Source organism: Mus musculus, chromosome 8 (assembly GCF_000001635.26).
Source record: "Mus musculus strain C57BL/6J chromosome 8, GRCm38.p6 C57BL/6J".
Lineage (NCBI taxonomy): Eukaryota > Metazoa > Chordata > Mammalia > Rodentia > Muridae > Mus > Mus musculus.
The window spans coordinates 102,847,338-102,870,312 of NC_000074.6; the positions used below are offsets into that span (position 1 = coordinate 102,847,338).

Here is a 22,975-nt window from a genome sequence, read left to right on the forward strand (position 1 = left end):
CGTGGGGGAATATTCTCACTCTTTACTGATCGCATGAAGGTTCCAGGGATTCATTAATCAGGTAATGAAAAAGAGACATTGTGTCATAAAAACAATGTGACTACCTTCCCAAGTAAAATGTATGAAACTAATTTGGATTTTTATTTATTTTCTAATACTTATTTATTTCATGTGTATGAGTGCTTTCCTGCACACATATGTGTGCACCACCTGCCTGTCTGATGCCCATGGAAGACCGAAGAGATGGACAGGTACCCAGAAACTGGAGTTACAGATGTTATGAGCCACCATTGTGGTGGGTACTGGTATATGAATCCAGGTCCTCTCTAAGAGCAGCAAGAGCTTTCCAACCTGTTTGCGCTATCTTTAACTACTGCAAGGCATCATGCTTTATGATTTTTTTTCGAGACAGGGTTTCTCTGTATAGCCTTGGCTGTCCTGGAACTCACTCTGTAGACCAGGCTGGTCTCGAACTCAGAAATCCGCCTGCCTCTGCCTCCTGAGTGCTGGGATTAAAGGTATGTGCCACCACTATCCAGCAATATTTTATGATAATGTAGCATTATTATATAGTTAGGCGTATCCATATATATTTCTCATAACTGTGCTCTGGCAAGCAATGCTAAGATAATCAACTTTCTACTTATGTCAAGGAATGTGCTTTCAATGAAGAACATATTCTTCAATGTGTATAAGATCCAGAATCTCCCAAGTGTCCTATCCATCTTACTAAATAAATGGGAGTCATGGAATGCTGGAGGAAAGAGTAATTCTAGGAGCAACAGTTTTCAAAGTGGTTGGTGCAATATCTATGAAAAAGTTAAGGGCTCTCTCTATAGCTCCAGAATGAGAAAAGTGAAGAAAGCATGGTTAATGGGCAGGAAAAAAAGCTAAGGTGTGTCTACTCCAAGTTAATGGATGTAAAAGCTAGCACTAGTCACCCACAGTAAAGAAAGAATGCTAAGGAGACTGTTCTCTTGCTTTGACAATGGATATCCTTGCCATTAGGGACCAATTCAACTTCACTCTTAGCATCTGAGTATTGGTTGCTTATTCCAGAAAGCTCTTAAGAGTTAAGCTTTAAGTAAAATGGCTTTAGCACCATATAGTCGCTAATTCCTTAAAGAGATACTTCTTATTGCATGGAATACGACACACTAATAGCCTTAAGAATGGGAGATTAGGTTTGTATGCATACCTGCTGTTAAATAATGCTCAGTGTAAAAGTATAACTTTTTCACTCCCGCCAATGTTTTTATTAGTAATTTGCCTTTTTCATTTACTTATCACTTTCTGATTTGCCCTTAAACAGCACTACCCTCCTCCCAACAGAGAGTGGGCGTTTGGCTTAGTATCTTTATGAAGCAACCAATTTTCATTGTATTTATGTTAAAATAACCTTCTACTCATTACAATTAAAAACTTATTCATTTATAAGAGAAACAAGCACCTCCTTAATAACCATACTTTAAAGTGTAAGTTGACATTATAAAATTCTTAGAAATACCCAAGATGATGAAAAGGCAAATCTGAAAAATGAGTGTTGTGAATTTCTCTCAGGATCAGCCAACAGTAGGGATTTTCACTGGGGGTTTCCATTAGGGTCAGTGAAAAAAGTCAAATGTTTTTTGTCTTATCAGATAATTCAAGAAATCAAGCAGCTCAAAGAACTGGTTCAAGTTAGAACATGAACATGGGGTTGACTGTGTAAAAGTGACGGCCTCATGCAGTTTCTGCTCAAGTTTCCGTGACAATAACTACAATTTACCAAAAACAAACAAGCGAACAAACATACACAACCTGTTTTTAAACCAGGAAGAACATATAAATAAAGATGTTTTAACTATTGTTATCCTAAATCCAGTTTGGGGCAAATGTAACAGTCGAAATGTTATACCCAGTCTCAAGAAAGAGGCTTCTGAATTCACATTTAAGAGCATGCTTTAGAAAATAAACACAACTAATTTAATTCAACTTCTACAATCTTCCAACAAAAACAAGTGGCAGATTCTTGAAATGTAGAAATCAAGTCCAACATTCCAGGCATACATCTTTTTGTCCTCAGAGAAAGAAAAAAAAAATGCATCCACAATGGGCCTGAGCTGACTGCTTAATCTTTCTCTTTCTGAATTCCATAAATGGAATTACATCCTATTTCCAATTTCTGGTTCACATGGCATTTACAGTTATCTACCATTCCTTAAGATATTGTAGAGTTTTTCCTTTGTACTAGGCTTTCCAAGAAAATTTCCTGCTTCATATAAATACTTAATAGACAGAAATCTTTCCTGGGAAACTGCTAAAGATAACATGATTTTAGGTTATAAATTAAAAGATTACTAAAATTCACAGACATTCTATGTCTAGGAATGTTTGTTAATTTGAGACCCCCCTCTCTCCATGTTTATCTTTAATCTCCCAACCAGCTGTCTCCCATAAAAAGATATTTCTGTTTTTAGTTACAAATCTGTTATAAAGATAAAACTCACTCATAAACACACAACTGCATGCAGACTTTTTTTTTTCTGCTGACCTTATAGAAGTATATCCAGATGAAAAATATTAAGTTTGTTTAGAAATAGAAACTGCATTCTTCTGGCCTTGATGGAGACCCTATGTTCATAGATTTTCAAGGACTCTCTGTACCTCTCTCTGAGCCTCTGAGGAAGAACACAGTCTTCTGTTACATTTATGTTTTAGTCCCATCGCAAGTAAGCAAAAGGCTTTGGAACATTCTGATTTCAGGAATTAGTTTCTATCGGGTACTTTTTGAATTTAGCAATTAACTCTTCGTTAAGGCAGGTAGCAGTTGCATAGAGAAAACAAAGAAATCCAAGCATCCAGTGAATAGCACACATTTCCTAGGTAGTGATTAACTAGCTCATATCACTGTTTACTGTTCTCCTTGGGTGGTGGGATCCTTACTATACAATGTGTTGGATGATGTTGTATAGTCCTTCTTTTGTTCCCCTAAAACCTAGTGTTGTACATATAATAAAATAGTTAATTAATGCCAAAACATAGTTACTGGCAATTAAATTGCTATGATAGATGTTATTCAGTTAATTTTACAAAAAGAAAATATTGTAGAATTTCCCGAGTTCTTTGTGGGACTTAGATTGTTATTCTTTCTTGTGTCTACCTCACCAGTTCTGTTGAGGTAAAATGTGGCTTTTTCAGGTCTTTTTTTTTTTCATGCATTTTTTCCCCCAGAAACAATGGTAACTTGATCTCTGGGCACAACAGCTAAAACCTAGTATTTTTGTTGTTGTTGTTGTTGTTGTTGTTGTTTACTTTGTTATTTTAGATATTTTCTTTATATACATTTCAAATGCTATCCCGAAAGTTCCCTATACCCTTCCTCCATCCTGCTCCCCTATCCACCCACTCCTGCTTCTTGGCCCTTGCATTCCACTGTACTGGGGTATATAGTAAAGCTGTCATAGACACAGCCCATTACATGTCGAAACACATTTCAAAACAGAGGCCACAACTATTGTGACCACAAGGTGAACAAAAGCATGTGGAAGCAGATATTCACCCTCACACAACTGACTATGGAAAAGGGTCTACTCCCAGCTCCATTTTACAGACAAGAAGATGATGCAGCTTGTGGGGACATAAAACATGCCAGTTCTCAAGGAAGTCACTGAGTTTGTTGGAAATGAGCCCTGGGGTTGTCAAGTACTGTGGTTAATTATCAGTAACCTACTTTCTCTCAACCAAGCCTCCCAGACTTCTGAAGAGGCGTTTAACCTTGTCTAAGGACAATGTCTAAGGACATTACTGCTACATAACCTGGGTGGACTGCCTCAGAACTTGGGACTATCTGATGGGTATATACAATCAGCAGAGAGCTCCATGTTCTATGAAATGGTGTCCTTTGTTCTTCATTTAATAGCTTCAGCACAGTGAGAAACAAAAATTATCCATCATTGATTATGGAATTATTCAATCAGGTGGATACTCTCATCTTCGTATTTCAAGATATACCATTTTTTAAATCATTTAACAATGGGTTTAAAGTGATTGTATGTGCATTTTCATGAAGAATATTCAAATCATCTTTCTCTCCCAAAAGATAACTTCTGCCTGGTGATCCAAAGAGCACTTTAACAGACTCATGGTTCCAACAGGGACACAGCATGCATGATACTGTCTCCTTATCTACTAATCTTACAAATACGCATACCCTGCTCCTTCTTGAAGAAAGTTGTCTACCAACATTTCAACTTTTCAAATGGTAAAATCCCAAAGTCATAAAGGAGGAAGCAATGGACAAAGCTTCCTTCATGATAAATTCTTCACCTACTTGGCCACATACCATGTTTTGATTCTATATTTCTTCTCCTGTCATCTGATTTTTTAATCCCAAAGGATGCATTTCCACGGGATGCACGCCTGACATCCATAATCACTCAAATTTCTCTGTATGAACTGTGTAGAAGTGTGTGTGTGTGTGTGTGTGTGTGTGTGTGTGTGCGCGCGCGTGCAGGTACACACATGAGTGTGCTCATGTGTGGGGACAATTATGATGCACCCAGAAGAAAAGATGTGCATAAAGATTTTAAAATGTAGATGGTCTTCACCAATTTTTAACAAGTATTTTGTATGCTTCTGTCCACGTTTTTGCTCCATTTTTAAGCAGTCTCACAACATAGGCATGCAATTTTGTGATCATAACCCCATTATACCAATACTTTAAGTTCTATCTTAGACAGCAAGAAGAACCCTGGAACAACAATGGTGCTGCAATGTCATCCAAACATCCTCATCTGTCACTCCCAATCCATATCCCTAGCTACTTCAAAGCTTCAGATACACTGGATTTCTTAATGTTTCCTGCATCCCTCAGTTCTCTGGTGCCTCTGTGTCTCTGAAGGCTATATCCCCTCTCCTTGAATGCTCTCTCAGTGCAGAGTTGGGTCCCATTCTAAATCCTGATGCAAGTAGCTGCTTTAAGCACACACTTTGCCCAGCAATGTTAAAAGGGGAAGATTCTCTTCAAAGGTGCTCTGTGTGCTCAGCAGTGCTGGGGGCTGCCCAAGACCATTTGCCATATCTAGAGTCAGATACTGCAGTGAAAAATGAGCTGACAAACTTCAAACTCTGCAGAAACCGCTGGGGAGAGAATCTGGCAGCTCAGCAAGCCAGGTTAATACCTGAATTACAGAATGTTCATGAACACCCTAGGCTGTAGGACTCCACTATGAACAAAAGCCTGTGAGCTGGGCCCAGGTGCCTGCCCTGCCACCACCCAACTGAGAGCAGTAGGCTGCCTGATTCTGTAAGACCTTGTCATCTAGCCACTAGGCCCTAGGGAATCACTTTTTTTTTTCTATTTTAGTTTTTCATAAAAAGCATTCACTGGGTCTTTCCCAAGGCATACAAGGGAAAGAGAACAAAGACCAACAGCCCGGCTTAGCTTGGCCTCAAACCTGCTTCGCTTCACAAATTAAAGTTCCTGTTACATCACTTGTGGTATTATGTCAAGGTTTGGGTTTCCTAAAATAACATCTGACTAAAGTTGCTAGTGGTGAAAGGCACAAAAATGGTATTTAAAATGGTATTTACTATGTGTGAGACCCCTGAGTGCTTTGCATACAGCGCCTCTTTGTCTCTCATATTTGAAAAATGATGTCTTTTACATTTTTGGTTGATGAAATGGGTGGGTGGAAGGAAGGCCTACAAAGTTTGCTCAGGTGTATAGATGGATCATTTATATAATGGACTCAAGAGGCTCTTTAGAGAGCATTCCCAGCACTCAGGAGAGAGATGCAGGAGGAGCACTGGTTCAAGGTAATCATTGCCTGCATATCGAGTTTGAGGCCAGAATGGGATACAAGAAATTCGGTTTCAGAAAATAGTAATAATAAAATTTTTTAAAAATAATAAAAATAAGGAACACAAGGGTACACAGAAGCAGAATTCAACTCCCAATGACTCTGTTCCACATTTAGCAAACAGTCTTGTGTGGTGTTTGCCTTTGTGTCCCCACTGGAGCTTATTGGAGGGATCGGAGCCTGCAAATGAGGTAGGTCATTGCGCATGGTCAGAGGGCTCAGGATTACAGCTCCTCTGCTCTAACGCACCCAAAACCCTAGGTTCAGGCCTCAAAATGATAACGTCTTCATTGTTTTCCTATTGCTGCGGGGAAAGAAACTGACAAAAAAACAACTTAAGAGAGAAAATGGTTTTTGGTTTTTTGTTTGTTTGTTTGTTTGTTTTGGTTTTTTGTTTTGGTTTTTGGTTTCAATTTAAGGATAAAGTCCACCGTGGCCAGAAATCCAGAGGCAGGAACTTGAGCTAGAGGATCACATTATATTGCTAGACAGGAAGCAGAGAATGATGAAGACAGGCCCTTAGAACATTGTCTCCGTTTGATTTAATCCAGGATGCCACGCCAGGGAATGGTGCCGCTTCTAGAGGGTATTTGCACATCGATTAACCCTGTCAAGACAATGCCACATGCATGCCCAGGAGTGAAATAGACCCTTACAGTTGTATGGGAGGTAGTTCCAGACTTTGTTAAGTTGACAGTATTAGCCACTACAAATAATATTTTAAAAATGTCCACTAATGTGAATCTTCTTAACTCAATGGTAGTTTGACTGAGGGTCATCCCTGTAAATTGGTGGATAAAACATGTTTTCACTATTTAATGAAAGCCAATGGAAGTGCACTAGTTATATTGCCAGGGACAACAATTTTAAACCTACTCTTAATATCCAGTATTGTCCAAATGTTTGGCTTAGAGAGACAACATCATTGGAACCTGTCTGGAATACTGAGTCCTTCTATTTTCAGGAATAATCTAAATCTACCCTGCATTAAACCAGGCCTCTAACCACCAATTCCGTACTGTAGCCTAATGCATTCTGTTCTCCAATCCGCAAGCCTAGGTTCTGCTCTTGAACTCATCGCCTGACCTAGAGTGGGGACAGAGTATAAGGCTGGAGTCTAACCCTCAGGTTCTCAGTTGCTGCGACACCAGTGCTTGTTTTGTGAAATATCCCTAATCGGTATGCTTGATTCATATGCAGCTTTAATCCCAACTCAAGTACCAGAGGAAGTTGTAAAAATCTTGACCAACCAATTCCAGGCATCTTTGTGCCTTCCTATAATCTCAGGATTTAGTTGCTGAGGCAAAGAGGATCAGGACTTTGTAGCCAGTGTAGGATTCATGTGAGACTTTGTCCCAAGAAAACACATTTGAACAATTTATTTTGCTACAATTTAGGGTCAACTTGAAGACTAAATCTCTTCACCTTTTCCTTGTCCTTCCTTCCCTTCTCCACTCATTCTCATTGGTCCTTCTTTCCTCCTTCCTTCTTCTCTTCATCATTATGACTTAATCAATGAGAGATTAATTACTGGGGAAATCCTACCTTTGAAAATATGTACAACCTTAATTCACTAGCAGCAATAACTTCCCTTTACTTGAGGTGATATGAACAACATAAGGAAGTAACATGTAATAGCAAGAGTAATTCCTAATCTCATGGTGCTGAATCCAGGAAAGCAGAAGGACATTAATAAACTTCACACACACACACACACTTCTATAGTTACCAATAAAGATGCAAGTTGTGAAGGCAAGGGTGTGGCCCTGTGTGGGCATAAACAAAGAGGATGTTATTTAAGCTAGTAGCATCCCTGTGGAAGTGATATATTTGTTAAGAAGTGGTCAAATAAAATGTTAGACACAGTTATAGATTTTGTATGAGGTTTGCTAGTAATTGCCAAGGATTTGTAGCAGAACAGGTCCTCTTATTAGAGAAACTGGGAGGACACTGTTGTGTTAGATGCTTGGAGGCTTAGGAACTGAACCAAAAATAGAGACAAGAACATAGTTTTCTAATTCCCAGAAAGTGGATGTTTAGCTAACCAGTGTGGTATACTGGGAAACCATAATGGAAATGGACTCTAAGAGTGCACAATTGCAGGACATCAGTATTCATGGGTCCCTTCAACCCTCTTCCCAGTATACTCAGTCTGTCAAAATCAGCTGTGAAAGTCCATCATCCTGTGTCATGGCAAGCTTCCTTTGTGATTCTGGTGAATGGTGAAGTTGTAATGGAGTATTAGCCAGGGCTGACACAGGAGTCAGAGAACTGTGTGCTCTGCGTCATCAATGAGTGGTACAGTCATCATGATGATGTCAGAATTACAAGGACACGATAAAGCTGACTTCGGGGTGGGCAGATTGGTAATGCTCTGAGATTTGCAGAGTTCTATGGGAAGGAGAACAGATGGGGACGAATTCATATTCTGCTTCCTCTTCTGATTGTGTCCTTGTTTCCCTGTTGCTTTATTTGAGATTTTATCTACTTCCAATATATATTTCCTTTACATATTGGGTTACATTTAAATTTCCTTCAATTTGGCTTGGAGCAAAGTACAAGATATATAGAGCACATATACCTACAAATTAATAAATGGAGGTTGTCAATTTATAAACACCCACTCCTATCAGCAGCGACCATTGGAGATCATTTTAGTAAAAGAACAGATACATTTTTGGAGAAAAATAGATTTGTAAACCTTTATTTTTTCCCTCCCAATCCATGCAGCCTGACAATAGAACATCTCCTTGCCTTGCCAGCCTGTCAAACTAAATTATTAAATAAAAGCAAATGACATAAAGCTATGCTTTCAAATGTGGATTTCTTCCCAGTTTATTTCTGTACTGGTTCACTTTAGTGCATGGAGAATGTTTTCCTAGTTTTTAACTAAAATTCATGGTATAAATTGTTTTTACAGTCCAGCAGATTTTGGAAAATAAACCAGCCAATGGTTGGCCAGTAGATGACAGAGACTTTGTGAAATTTAACTGGAAACTGCTGGTGTAGAAGGGAGCTGGTCCTTTAATCTGCTCACATTGAAGATAGCTATCCTATATACTAATCCCTCATTATGTGGCTTGCTTACCCTGTGCCTCAGGGTTACTCTTTTTCAATCTGTAAATCAATGTTAAACTAGGATTGAAGAATTACTGATATTTCAAAAAAGGGTGGAACATATAAGAAAATCCATGAAAACTAATGTAGTTTTGCACTGTGACTTTTTAAAAGAATTATCAGCTGACACAACAGCTGCCAACTCAGCATTCCAGAGGCAAGGTCCTAAACTCAAACATAAAGATCTGGTTTCAGTATTGAGCTTTGCACTATATCAGGGTGTTACAAAAGTACCTCTTTAGAGACTACCTTGAAATAGCTTCTTGTAAAAAAAAAATGGGTTGGGATCACTCAGTAAGGCCCACCTGTGCCAAAATCATCTCTCAGTGTCTACTGTAGAAGTTAGTATTAGATGATGTCAGACATTTTGGAAGCTAAGTCTCTGTATATACCCTGTCCATTCTTCTTGAACAGTTTACACTGTTAGTACAAATGTCATGAGCATCTGTGTGCTCACTTATTTGATCATATTTATTGTGCCTCGACTGCACGGAGAAACTGAACCAGGTGCTAAGTATCTAGTTATGGACATGCTAGATGGGTTTATTGTGGCATTGCCAGCTAGTCTTTTAGCATTTTTTAAAATTACTCTTTTCATTTTTTCATTCATTAAGGAAGGTAAATTTGAACTTCTTGATTTCTTTTAGTACAGCATTCTTCATGTACTGGGTAAGACAAATTTGATGATATTTTTGGCATATTGATTAGTAGAATCGCAAGTAACTGGGCTTCCTAATCATTGTTCATTCAGTCTCTTAATTTACTTGTTTGTTCACTTTTTAATCCATTCATACATACATATATACATACATACATACATACATACATACATACATACATACATCTAGCCATTCATTCAATCAAAACTGGCAAAGGCTTGATCATAATGGAATATGCTTGATATGTTTAAATTCAAATCAATTACATACATGAAATGACCCTGTAGCTTCCTTTCAAGCTAGTCTGGATAGAAGCTATGACTCTAGGATCAAATGCTACTTTACAGTTGTTGATGGGATCTCAGAGACAGAAATGCAACCCCTATCATACTTGTACATTTTGGGGAGAATATCGTCATGGACTCCTGAAGGAAGCCTACTGCTGAGGGCAACCATTTCTGAGAACACAGAAGATTAGTTAGCTATCTTCCAGTGACTGACTTGATCTTGCTTAAGGATGATTTTTCCATACCTAATGGCCCATTCTCTGCCAAGCTCTGCTAAAAATGTCAATTTCCTTGAAAACAAGGCTCTGTTTTTATTGCCACTTCTGTCTCCTAACTTCTCCTGTTAATGATATTAGCCCTAATGAGGATTAAACAGTCTCACTCCTGGCAATGAGGACTGTAGGGACCTTAATGGTTCTGTAGCCATTACATGCATCTCTTGGTTGGTAATGTAGCCATTTCTGTGACTGGGAAACTTTAACAAAAGATACAAGATACAGTGTTGAGGGCTTTGCTCAGGTGAACTGTCTGGGGAAGGAAAACTGAAAAACAGTAAGCAGGGGTATATTGATAGTCACCCCACAGACAGAGAAAATATTTACATTCATGGCTTAACTCACAGTAGTCAGGACTGAATGGAAACCAAATGGTTTCTATGTTTCTTAGACAGCATATGGCGTTTGATGGACACACGTCCCAGAAAAGACCGCAGTAGATTAACCAAGCTCACCTGCATCCAGGCAGAATAGTTTCCCCAGTCTGGATGATCAAGACCTGAGAGCCGTCCATCAGCAGCTGCGATGGTTGCAGCCACAGCAGCATTTGGAAGCCATTAGAAATGCAAAGTCTCAGGCTGCACCCAGGAGCCACTGAATGAGAATCTACATTTTAACTAACAAGATCTGAAGTTTCATTTGTAAAAAAAAGCATTGCCTTTGGCTCCTACGACTGCTTCTCATTTTCTGTCCTTCATATGACCACATCACTGGAATTTGTACCCAAAATTCACATGAAAAAGAGAAAAAATACAGTTAAAAACCTTTATCTAATCCACAAGGAACACTTTTAATAAATAGATATTTGTGGACAGAGATGTTTTAAAACTGAGTACATTATGCCAACTCTATACATATAACTTATTCTCTATATAATCATTATTCTATAAATAGTGTTTATTACTTCCAAATACTTAAACAGGCATTTTCATACTAAGAACATGTTTATGTATAAAACTAATTGAAAATGTAAGTATGTATGAAATACAATATATGCATGAATAAATATACATAAAATTAGAAAGCACTCTTGACAGTAACATGAAACCACTTCAATCATAGGTTTGAAAAAGAAATATTTCATTCTGTCTCAAAGATGTGATGTGAGCACTCCATTCATGAACTTAAAACATCTCTTGTAAACCTACACAAGATGTTCATTGTATTCAAGGTTGTCCATGAGGACCAACACCTACCTGAGGAGCAGCAGGCAGTTAATGACTGCTGGTGAAGAAGAGTCGAAGAAGAGTCATTTTCATTGTATAGTGTTGTTAGCATATTGTCTAGGCTCCACCTCACAGTTATTTGGCATCAAACAGGTATGCCTGACTCACTATAAAAGGGGCTGATTGCCCCCTCTGCTCTCTCTTGTCTTCTTGCTCTAGCTCTGTCCTCTCCCTCCTGCTCCCACCTCTCCCCCTTCCCCTCCCTCCTCTCTCTCCATGTGCTCATGGCTGACCTCTACCCCTGTTCTCTCTCTCCCTCTCTCTGTCTTTCTCTGTCTCTACTACCCTCTCAACTCTCCTCCCCATGCTCTATTCTATACTATACCATTGTGTGACTGGTCCCTCAAGGGGAAGGGATGCCTCAGCATGGGCCTGCAGAGGCACCCCCTTCACCCACAACTGACTGCACATCTACCAAATATATTCTCTCTCCCCTTATATTTTTATAAAACTACACAAGTGTAGTTTCTCATGCTCTAATAAACAACCCCATATTCATGTTGATTCAAGAAAGCCTACCTACACTTAGTGGCAGTGTGCCATTAAAAAAACAAAACAAAACAAAAAAACAGACAAAAGCAGGATGACTTATTGGGAATGAAGGGGTTCATAGAGAGTTGGTGAGCAATAAGAAATATGAGTTACCAGCCTCTTCTTTAATTATTTCATTATACACACACACACACATACATACATACACACACACACACACACACACACACATATATATATATATATTTTTGTCTCATATGTGTATGTGTTTAGGGTTGACTGCTTGGGGTTGTGTCACCTAGCTGAAGCATTGTCTGTATCATTTTATCTAGAAAGAGGATCTTACAATAATTTTCCCATCCATACTGGGGGGCCAACTGGTTTTGCCATTGAGCTACTCTTACTTAGGCTCATATTTTTGAGATTTCATGACTGTCTTTCATCAGAGATAGTCCTTGGCTCGTGGTTCTATTTTGTAATATTCCTTGAGCTCTATGTAGAGGGGTCATATGGTAGATGTATCAGTTAGACTTGAGCACCTCTTAATCAGTTAACTGTGTCTTTGCACTTTGACCAGTTGAGGATTCCTGTGATGGTCTTCATTTGCTGGGAAAAAAAAAAACAAAACAAAACAAAAACAAAAACAAAACTTTGATGACAGGTGAGAGCTATGAGGATATGTTAAGGATAAGTGTTTAGAACGTAGCTAGAAATTAGAAATTATACTGGTACAGAAAAGTGGTAGCATCCAGTTTTATGTGGTCTATGGCCTCACCAGCCACAAAAAATGGGCTCAGTTTCAGAACCACAGGAGATTTCCCTGTTATTCAGTGAGTTTCCCTCATCTTTGAATTTCTTAGACAGTTAGGAGTATTGCTTGTTAATTTCTACAGTGTCTCCTCTCATGTGAAGATTGATTGGCATCTTCAGTTTGTGGAAGGAAGCCTACAGAGATAATGCACCACAATCTTCACATCATAAAGAGAGTTTCTGTGCTCAGGGTGGCTTGGCACTGTCAGAGTTCATGTAGGTCACCTAGTGAGTCAGTGCTTGTTAGTGTACTCCACTGGAGAGTTGTCATAATTCAGCACTGAAATATTTGTTCAAACGGGAAAGGAGGGGAAGTGTCTTAGTTCCAGTTTTACTGCTGTGTATCCATGGCCAAGGCAACTCTTATAAAGTACATTTAATTGGGGTTGACTTACAGGTTCAGAGGTTCAGTCCATTATCATCAAGGTGGGAGCATGGCAGCATTCAGGCAGATATGGGGCTGGAGGAGCTGAGAGTTACATCTCTTGTTCCAAAGGCAGCTAGAAGATTGGCTTCCAGGGAGCTAGGATGAGGAACCTAAAGCGCACATCCCCGATGACACATTTTCTCCAACAAAGACACCTCCTAATAGTGCCACTCCCTGACCCAAGCATATTCAAAACTTCACCGGAAGTTTTGGGCTACCTCCTCCAAGATGAAGAGTCTGTACAGATGGCTTAGAACCTATCATGGATGTCCATCAGTTTTTCTGCCCTCATTTATTTATGCAGTGGGTTTTTGCATTAATATGGAGTCATAAATATTCATACTCGAAGTTTTCATACAGTACTATTTTATTACACAAAGGCTCCTCTTTCTGTTTTAGCTTTTATTGTTACTGTTACATTGGTTATTATTACTGACTCTCAGGTTCTACAAGATCCTCCAAGCCTATCCTGGATATTTTCAGTCCCACTTACAGAATAATACATTTTCCCAAGAAACTCTGTTTTCTTTTATTGGACAATGGTACTCGAAACCATGTTCCCCATACTAGGTTTTCTTATTGCTCATGGGGTGTTTCTGTTTCTAAGTATCCTAAGCTGGCAAAGCAAGGAAATATGTATATGCATACAAAGGCTACACATACCCATCCACCCCCCAGACACACACACAAAGAGAAAGAGAGGGGGAAGAGAGTGATAGAAAGAGTAATATAGAGAAAGAGAGAGCGAGCAAACTCTACCCCATTGTTTCTTAAATCTTTTTAATTTAGAATGTCCTTTGTCTGAGAAACATTTATATGGACACATAGACTTAAACAAATAGATACACGAATCAAACATTTGTGCATAATAAATCATATAAAATATCATAAAACAATTTTTGACTCTGCCCATAGGTAAAATAGTGGTGAGAATGTTATAGAGGTAATCAACAATTTTTGACAAGATTTAAGCTCTACTCCACAAGCGAAGTAGTGCATGTCTACTAATGTAAATCAAACCAAGAAGCTATGGCTGGGGAACTCACAGACCACAAAGGTGATCAAATAGTAGTAGTCAGATAAGTAGACACAGTACTAAACTGCCCTCCAAATTCAAATCTCTGTGCCCACAGATTAGTACAGCTCTATCATTCCTGATCAGAGACATTTCACCCTGCAGTGGACTATTGCTTAACACAATCTCACAACTAGGCAAAGAGTAAGTATTAGTGGGGTATTCAGCCCTAAGTGGGATATCTGCATGACCTTGCAACACAGGGACTGGAAACAGTGTCTTCTGGACCTGAGAGGATGGCTGTAGCCATGGGCTCACAGAAGTTTTGGTTGCTTACATAAGAACAAACCAGTCAACATTCAGTAGAGCAGAGAGAGCTTCCCAAGCCCTTACCCTTGAGACAGGAGCTATTAACAGTAGGTGACTTTGGGAGGAAGGAAAGTCATTTTTCTTTAAAGATGTGTTCCCTTGTAGGTTAATCATGTGGTAATGGATGGTCCCACATTCATAATATACATGCAGCACAGATGGAGAATTGATGAGTTAATTTTTAAAAAAGAATAAGTGGTGAAGTAACTCTGGCCAGTTTCAGTGTGAGGAACTTGACTCTGGCAGGTCTTTTTCTTCTCCTGCATCCCCTCTGCCTTTCAAAAAACCATCTGATTATATTCCTAAAGCTAGCCCCCAAGGTCTATTCCTTTCTTTGGCCACTTTCTCCTCCTAAGGTCTGCTACCAATGTCCAGCTTTCAAAGTATTGAATTCCAGCAATCAAAAGTCTTCTTTACCTTGCCTAATTAACATGCCTAATTAAAATTTAGCATCTCAGGGTTTCCTGTTTTACATTTATAAACTCATTTGCCTATCGGCCATGTATGTCTCCTCTCTATCCAGAGGCAGTCTTTGTCCCCCTAGAACAAATATCCCTTATTCCTCTCCCTTGACTCTGTTCTTCCCTTGCCTTTGTTCCCTTCCCCCTCTCCCTTCTCTCCTATCTCCTGTTTTTGTCCCTTTTCCTTGATCTCTGTTCTTCTGAAGCAAATGATTCATCTCTGTACTGAGAACTTGGTCTTTGGTGTATCTTGAGCTGACTTCAAGGTTCCCAAAACTGGGGACATAAAAGGGGAAAGGAGTAGATATGGTAAGAGATATCAATGGGGATGAATATGATCAAAATATAGTATGAAGTTTTCAAAGGAATAACAAAAATACATATTTTAAAAACACCTCAATTCTTTGGTACACATATATTTTACTATTTCTTAAAGACAAAATTGCATATTAATGATACACTTAGTTCTTTTTGCACAAGAATTAAAGCATGGTGCTCATCAGTTAATGGTCTTTGCCACAAATCCTGAGGTTTGTCATCAGTGTCTGGACCCACATAGTAGAGGCAAAAATAATGATTCTCCAGGTTCTCCTATGGCTTCCACCACCATCACACATACACAGAGCAGGGGGAGGGTCCTAGGGGTGGGAAAGGAAATCAAATAATCAGAATTAAATCTTGGCTGAATAGTTCATGCTGTGGGATGTAGAGAATCTTCAACATTTTTTAAAGTTCACTTACTACCCTTCCCTTAACAGTGGAATAGCCCACAGTCAGAAGGAGACCTTAGGCTGCTGTGAGAACAGACTCTCGGGAGGCAGTATTCATTGAGCAGCTCATTTAGTTAGGGGAACAAAGGCTATGTAAATCTTTGGGGTTGAGTAGGGGCTTATGGGGTGAGCATACACCATTGGCTGTGGTCAGGGTGCTGGATAATCCTCATTTGCTTAAGGAGCAAATCCAGGTGCTGCTAGACATGACATTATAAAGTGAAAGGAAGTTTAGCTACCAGGCTATATGACCTCCCCTGGTGGGGCAAAGGTAAGAGCAAAGTTGAAGGTACTAGTCAACTGCACTGGGACTTGCAGACCCAGGACAGGTGGGGCAGTCTTATTCCTGCCAGTTTAGGGTCAAGATTTCCAGGGTTTGGATATACCTAAAACCAATTCTTGCTTCAGGCCTGCTCCCCATGGCTCCAAGGCTTCCTAGCTTCATAATGTTGTGTTCAGATCACAGGGGAATTTGTAGGACTCATGTTTCTCTTTTGTCAATGTTCTAGGAATTGAACTCAGATCTTCAGGCTTGGTGACAAGTGCCTTTATGTTTTCAGCCACTTTTGCCATTTGACTAGTTAAACAAACAAACTGCTCCCTCCCCCCCCCAAAAAAACAAGTCTACAATTCAAGAAGAAAAATTTAAAATGCAATCTAAAGGTGTTTTGAAACAGGCTACTGAATAATGGTTAAAAAAATTATTAAGATTGAGTGAGAATGGGGGTCTCTTTTCCCTCCTCTTGGGACCCTTTTCCTCCTATTAGATTGCCATTTCCAGCCTTGATATGAGGGTTTGTGCCTAATCATATTGCATCTTGTTATGCCATGTTCAGTGAATAGCCCTGGAAAGTCTGTGCCTTTCTAAAGGGAAACAGAAGAGTGAATCTGCAGGAGATGGGAGGTTGAGGTGGGAGGATTGTGAGAGATGGAAGAAGGGGAAACTGTGCTTTGAATGTATTGAAAAACAAAACAAAACAAAACAAAAGATTAAAAAAAATAAGTTAAAAAAATGTCTGTTTCAGCAGGTAGATTAATGGAATAGAATTGAAGACCCAGAAATGAACCCACATACCTATGGTCACTTGATCTTTGACAAAGGAGCTAAAACCATCCAGTAAAAAAAAAAATATAGTATTTTCAACAAATGGTGCTGGCTCAACTGGCAGAAGGCATGTAGAAGAATGCAAATCAATCCATTATTAGCTCCTTTTATTATCAATCCATTATTTATACAAAGCTCAAGTCCAAGTGGATCAAGTACCTCCATAAAACCAGATACACTGAAACTTATAGAGAAAAGGTGGAGAAGAGCCTCAAACATATGGGCACAGAGGAAAATTCCTGGACAGAACACCAATGGCTTGTGCTGTAATAGAGAATCAACAAACGGGACCTCATAAAATTGCAAGGCTTCTCTAAGGCAAAGGATACTGTCAATAAGACAAAAAGGCAATGAACAGATTGGGAAAAGATCTTTACCAATCCTAAATCTGATACAGGGCTAATATCTAATATATACAAAGAATTCAAGAAGTTACACTCCAGAAAACTAAATAACCCTATTAAAAATGGGGTACAGAGCTAAATAAGAATTCCCAACTGAGGAATACTAAATGGCTGAGAAGCACCTAAAGAAATGGCCAACATCTTTTTTTTTTTTTTTTTTTTTTTTTTTTTTTTTTTTTTTAAGAGAAGTAAGCCTTTATTTCCATCTTTCTCAAATTAAGCAGGCTGACTTGGTTGCTTTGACGGATTAGTCGAAGAGACCGAATCCCATATCCTCATCTGATTCCTCCGACTCTTCCTTTGCTTCAGCTTTGGCAGGGGCTGCAGCAGCCGCAGGGGCAGCAGTGGTGGCAGCAGCTGCAGGGGCAGCAGCCGCAAATGCAGATGGATCAGCCAGGAAGGCCTTGACCTTTTCAGCAAGTGGGAAGGTGTACTCAGTCTCCACAGACAATGCCAGGACGCGCTTGTACCCATTGATGATGGAGTGTGGCACCGAGGCAACAGTCGGGTACCCGATCTGCAGACACACACTGGCCACGTTGCGGACACCCTCCAGAAAGCGAGAGTGCAGGGCCTGCTCTGTGATGTCGAGCACTTCCGGGTTATAAATGCTGCCGTTGTCAAACACCTGCTGGATGATCAGGCCGAAGGAGAAGGGGGAGATGTTCAGCATGTTCAGCAGTGTGGCCTCGCTGGCTCTCACCTTGTCTCCAGTCTTTATCAGCTGCACATCACTCAGAATTTCAATGGTGCCACTGGAGATTTTCGTGGTGATGCCCAAAGCCTGGAAGAAGGAGGTCTTCTCGGGCCCCAGACCAGTGTTCTGAGCTGGCACAGTGACCTCACACGGGGCGATGGCACCAGCCCGAGCAGCAGCTGGCACCTTATTGGCCAACAGCATGTCCCGAATCTCAGTGAGGTCCTCCTTGGTGAACACGAAGCCCACGTTCCCCCGGATGTGAGGCAGCAGTTTCTCCAGAGCTGGGTTGTTCTCCAGGTGGCCCCTGATGGCCTTGCGCATCATGGTGTTCTTGCCCATCAGCACCACGGCCTTCCCTCGGAGGGACATGCGGATCTGCTGCATCTGCTTGGAGCCCACGTTGTCTGCTCCCACAATGAAGCATTTTGGGTAATCATCCAAAAGTTGGATGATCTTGAGGAAGTAGTTGGACTTCCAGGTCGCCCTGTCTTCCCTGGGCATCACGGCGGTGCGTCAGGGATTGCCACGCGGGGTTTAAAGACGATGTCACTCCAACGAGGACGCCTGGCGAGAGAGCAGCCAACATCTTTAGTCATCAGAAAATGCAAATCAAAACAACCCTGATATTCCCCCTCACACAAGTCAGAATGGCTAAGATCAAAAACTCAGGGGACATTGATGCTGGTGAGGATGGGGAGAAAGGAACACTCCTCCATTGCTGGTGGGATTGCAAGCTGGTACAACCACTCTGGGCCGGCACCAAACTCAGACACTATTATTATTGCTATTTTGTGCTTGCAAACAAGAACCTAGCATGGCTGTCCACTGAGAGGCTCTACTAACAACTGACTGAGACAGACCTAGATACTTAAAGCCAATGGTTGGATGAGGTCGGGGTCCCTATGGAAGAGTTAGGGAAAGGATTGAAGGAGCTGAAGGGGATGGCAACCCCATAGAAAGACCAACAGTGTCAACTAATCCAGATCCCGGGGAGCTCCCAGAGACAAAACCACTAACCAAAGAGCATACATGGGCTGGTACAAGGTCCCAGGCACAGGTATGGCAAAGGACTGCCTTATCTAACCTCAGTGGGAGAAGATGCACCTACTCCTGAAGAGATTTGATGCTCCAGGGATGGGGGATGTGAGGGCATCCTCTCAGAGGCTAACGGGAAGGGGAATGTGGTGAAGAACTCTTCGAGTGGGTACCAGGAGGGGGGGGTATCATTCGGGATGTAAATAAATAAAATAATTAATTTTAAAATGCCTGTTTCTATAAAAGCAGAGATGTATGTATGTATGTATGTATGTATGTATGTATGTATGTATGTATCATAAAAATTGCAGCATGATAGCGTTGTTTTGAATTTTAGCTGAGGCTGAGGCACTTAAAGCAGTGCACATTGCAGACTGGGTATGGTGTGTATTTAGAGCCAAAGCTATAGTGAAGTCACACAAAGTAATATGAGTGAGAGTTTCAGGGACCACCTCAGATTCATCCTATGTCTGACTCTGAATCACCTTTTTCTTGCACTATATTTTGAAATTTTCTCACTGCTCTATGCAACCTCCTGCATGATTGTGACCCACTGTTAGAGACATTGTGATGTATCTCTCTGCTAAGCTATACATCTGTTTCTACTATTGTCTCTGTCTACAATCTGTTTCTCCACTGATAACCACATTTTCTTCCCCATGTATCTCTCTGTGATTTTTTTTTCACCTCGGTATCCCAACAGAGAGTAAATTCTGTGCCACCACATGAAACCGTTTACTAAATTATTCAGTTGCAATGAGGATTGGAATGAGAATTTATGGCCCACCCTCATGGATAACATTATTGGCTAGAATGCAGTCCTCAGGTGTGGCTTCTTTTCATGCTATCATATAAACTTCTCTCATTTCATTCATTCTTAACCCATTTGGTGAGGAACAATCTAGAAGAAGAGACAGCTTACTAAAGAATCAGATCCCAAGTTATAGATCTGTTTAAATTGTTTATCTGGTCTTTAACTTTAATAGTTGATATGCATAAAGAATATAATCTATTTTACTTACACTTTCCAATTGGGTGGAATAGTTAAAAACAAAACAAAACAAAAATCACGTACTTATGATTGTTGATTTTCTCAGAGTCTGTTGGTCCTTATATCCCCTTTTCATTCTGTTTTTTGTTAATTTGGAAATTATGCCTCAGGTGTTTAGTTAATTTTGATAATGGTGAGATAACCGTGGTTCTGAAGTCATACCAGTGTCTGATATTGTCAGTTTTCAATTGTCTCAGTCACTCTAATGCATGTGTGGTGAGATAGTGTTCCATAGTTCATAACACATGGCATGGCACAGCTCTCGTATGCTTAGTTGTCTCTTCTGAGTTCAAAGCCAATCGGGTTTACTCAGTGAGTTCTAAGAGAGCCAGGGCTACACAGAGAAACTGTGAATCTACCCCTCTTTTTCCCAAAATAGATTGTACTATTTCACATATATCCACACTATGGAGAGATCACACAAATGTCTTTAATGTTTCCATGCTCTTAGTAATAACTTTAGTTTGGCCCTCCTGGTCCTCCTCTCATCAATTTATTTGTATAATACCTAAGAGATCACTGTGAGTTGTTGTTACACTCCACTACAGAATACTAGAACTTAATACTTGTAACTAACTCTATTAGAGTACTTGTTGTCTGATTTTATATTTTTTGAGTGTGTGTGAGAGAGTGATTTGTTTTGTTTGATATTCTTCCATCCTTTTCAACCTCAGAATGAGTTGTAAGTTTTAATTAACCTTAAAATTTTAAATTATCTACCCTATACATTTATGCTATGATTTTTAAATGTTCAAAATAGATGCAGTAACGCATTAATAAGCTTTCTGCCGTGATATCAAAACATTTGGGATATATCAACTTATCTTTATAATAAGGCTTTTTTGACCTCACAATTTCAGAGTGTTCAATCTGTGATTGATTGACTGATCCTGTTGCTTTGTGTCTATGGTGACATAGTCCATCAGGAAAGGGTAGAAAATAAATAAATAAATAAATAAATAAATAAATAAATAAAGCACTCAAGTCTTAACCAGGAAAAGAAAGAGGGAGTTAGGTAGACTGTCACTCTCCATTTTGAGAGTATACCTTAAATTACCCAATCTATCCACTAAACTCATCAATTAAAAGAGCTACTATAGCTACCAATAGCTCCTGTCCTTTAATAAGTGATCCTTTGTGGATATTCCAAATCTAACATCAAAAGGTAACTACTTTGATGAAACCATTATATGCCATACATATAGATACATGTTGTATGTCACTATAGATGTATGCAAATTAAATCATAAAATTAAAACAAGCCAATAGATTTTCCCCTTTTTCCCTTTTATTGAATATTGATTCTTTTCTCATACAATATATCTCCATTACAGGTTCTCCTCTCTCTGCTCCTCTGGTTACAACAGAACCAACTTCTAAGAGGTAACAACCAAACATGAGAAAATAATATATACTAAGATGAAGCAAAATCTATCATGTTGAGGTTGGACATGGCAACCCAATAGAAGGAAAAAAGTCTGGAGAACAGGCACAAGGGTCAGAGAGCCATTAATTCTCACAGTCAGAATCCCCATAAAAATACCAAGCTAAGAGCTATAATATTTATACAGAGGACATGTTGTGTACCCATGTGGGTCCAGTGCTTAGCACTTGAGTCTGTAATCTCATATGTACCTTGCTTAATTTATTCAGAAAGCCTTATTCTCCTCTTGTCCTCTACCCTGTCTGCCTCTTACAATTTTTTGACCTTCACTTCTGAGAGATTTCCTGAACTCTGAGGAGAGGGATTTGATGGAAACTCTGATTTAGATTCTCTCTCTGCATAATATCCTGCATCTGTTCCCATCCGCTACCAGAGGATGCCTCTCTGGTGATATCTGCATAAGGCACCAATCTGTGACTATAGAAGACTATCATTAGAAATCATTTGATTAATTTTTTTTTTGGACTAGTAGTGTTTGGTTTTACCTTAGGCCTCTGAGATATATAGTGTCTGGTTCTTGGTTACCAAGCAATGTGGGCTATGAGTTAGTTCCCTAGTGTGGAGTGGGCCTTAAGTTAAACCAGACATTAGTTGGTAACTCCCACAAGTTCTGTGCCACCATTGCCCTAGCATATTTTTCAAGTGGGATAGAGTGTAGATCAAAGGTTTTTCTGCCTGCGTTGGTGTCCACATTTCTCTAGGTAGCCTGCAGAGTACATTCCAACACCAGACAAACCAGAATGTAAGGGTGAAGGCTCCAGATAGGCACCAGCTTCTTCTCTATCTTCAATGAGCTGTGTGGTTTATTCTTCGCAATGGGGCCTCACTGTAAGCTTGAAGAGAGCAACCTTTGAATTTAGCATCAGCCTGGGTTGTTTGGGGATTTCCATGAGACTCTCTTAGCCAACAAGTCAATTGGATGCAACCCAGTCTTCATCTTGGAAGTATTACCTGGTGACAAGAGATGGCCAGTTGTATCCCCTGTTACTAAGAGTCCTCATTAGGATCACCTTGCTGCATTCCAAGAAATTTCACCTGCTCCAAGTTTCCATCCACTCCCTGTAAATGTTCCCTAATTCCAACCATCTCTTCTCATACTTTCTTCCTCTCTCATCTCCCCCATACCTGACCCCTAAATCCCATTCCAACCTGCTCCAGTGTACCCATGCATGTGTGTGTACACACACACACACACACACACACACACACACACATATACATATATTATATTACTCAATAAAATTGTATGAAGAAAATACAAACATTAGATAAAACTAGATTGATTTTTATATTATCACACCATAAAAGTTTTAAATATTTTGGTTATCTTAGGTATTTGAAATGGAACAATTTTCTACCAGTGTATTGCCTTATAGAAAATTGTGTTAACTGTGACTTCCATATCCTAAAAGTTTGTAATTTTAATGAGGTGCAACTCACATTTCTTTTATGCATTTTACATTTTTGTGTTGAAACAATTAATAT

The 22,975-nt window shown here is 39.7% G+C and overlaps 1 pseudogene; it reads right to left on the reverse strand.

The window, feature by feature from the left end:
* Nucleotides 17,438–18,535, reverse strand: Gm8730 (predicted pseudogene 8730; annotated as a pseudogene).